Here is a 1,537-nt window from a genome sequence, read left to right on the forward strand (position 1 = left end):
GTTATGGATATCGGGGAGGGTATGTGCTATGGTGAGTGTTGTGAAGTGTGTAAACCTGGCGATTCGCAGACCTGTACCCCTGGGGATAAAAATATATGTTTATAAAGCTGCAAAAAAAGAAAAAAAAAAGAAAGAAAGGATGAATCCCCAAGTTTTGTAGCAACATGGACGGGACTGGAAGTATTATGCTGAGTGAAATAAGTCAAGCAGAGAGAGTCAATTATCATATGGTTTCACTTATTTGTGGAGCATAACAAATAGCATGGAGGACAAGGGGAGATGGAGAGGAGAAGGGAGTTGAGGGAAATTGGAAGGGGAGGTGAACCATGAGAGACTATGGACTCTGAAAAACGATCTGAGAATTTTGAAGGGGTTGGGGGCGGGAGGTTGGGGGCACCAGGTGGTGGGTATTGTAGAGGACACGGATTGCATGGAGCACTGGGTGTGGTGCAAAAATAATGAATACTGTTATGCTGAAAAAAATAAAAAAATTAAAAAAAAATGGAAAAGAACTGAGACCTGGATAGTATTACAATACAGACAGTTTCTAGGATTTAACTGATTAGACCTTCATAATGTTGATCAAAATCCACCTGGTTGGGGGTGGGGTGCACTCTTTCATCCTACAGAGTTCTGACTTGGCCTATCCAACAATTTAATTAAATTAAATAAAGGACATTCTGATTAAATTTGTAAACAGAGAATGTAGCAAGTAGGTAATATGCTGGATATCAAAATCCGGACTTATTTTAAAAGTAATGGTAAGAAGAATGAGTCAAGGGGCGCCTGGGTGGCTCAGTGGGTTAAAGCCTCTGCCTTCAGCTCAGGTCATGATCTCAGGGTCCTGGGATCGAGCCCCACATCGGGCTCTCTGCTCAGCGGGGAGCTTGCTTCCTCCTCTCTCTCTGCCTGCTTCTCTGCCTGCTTGTGATCTCGCTCTGTCAAATAAATAAAATCTTAAAAAAAAAAGAAGAATGAGTCAAAATAATGAAACCAGTTTTATCAGAGATGAAGAAAAAAATCTTGTATTTTTTATGAATTAAAAATTAAACATACTTCAACAGCACATAAACTGATATTGGAATGATAGAGAGAAGGTTAGCATGGCTCCTGAGCAAGAATGACACATAAATTTGTGAAGTGTTCCATGTTTTTTTTCCTTCTAAAATTAAACTTCATGAGTATGGTACAGGAGAGACATGGTTTAACAGCAGTTAAATATGAAAACAACTCTATGATTTAAGTTGACTACAAGTTCAATATGAATCAGTAATATGATAAACTGACCACTTAACCTTTGGTTGCATTCAAAGAAATTCAGCATCATACACAATGAAGACAATGGTTTCAAATTGTTCTGGGCTGGTCAGTCTTCACCTGGAATTTCACATTTAAATCCAAACACCATATTTTGAAAAGAACCTTGACAAACTAAAGGTTTGTCTGGGAAATAGTCCCAGGATGGTAAAAAGCAAGAAATGCTTTGGAGATACTGGAGAAGTATACACCAGAGAAAAGAACACACCTGGGAAACATT

General features: G+C 38.8%; 1 non-coding gene across 1 annotated transcript; it reads left to right on the forward strand.

Moving 5' to 3' along the window:
• Positions 1–1,052: 1,052 nt before the first annotated feature.
• LOC125101403 (U6 spliceosomal RNA) lies at positions 1,053–1,155 on the forward strand. Its single transcript, XR_007127819.1, has one exon. It is a non-coding gene; the product is annotated as a U6 spliceosomal RNA (small nuclear RNA).
• The last annotated feature ends 382 nt before the right edge of the window (positions 1,156–1,537 follow it).

The sequence above is a fragment of the Lutra lutra genome, chromosome 5 (assembly GCF_902655055.1).
Source record: "Lutra lutra chromosome 5, mLutLut1.2, whole genome shotgun sequence".
In the NCBI taxonomy this organism is placed as follows: Eukaryota; Metazoa; Chordata; class Mammalia; order Carnivora; family Mustelidae; genus Lutra; species Lutra lutra.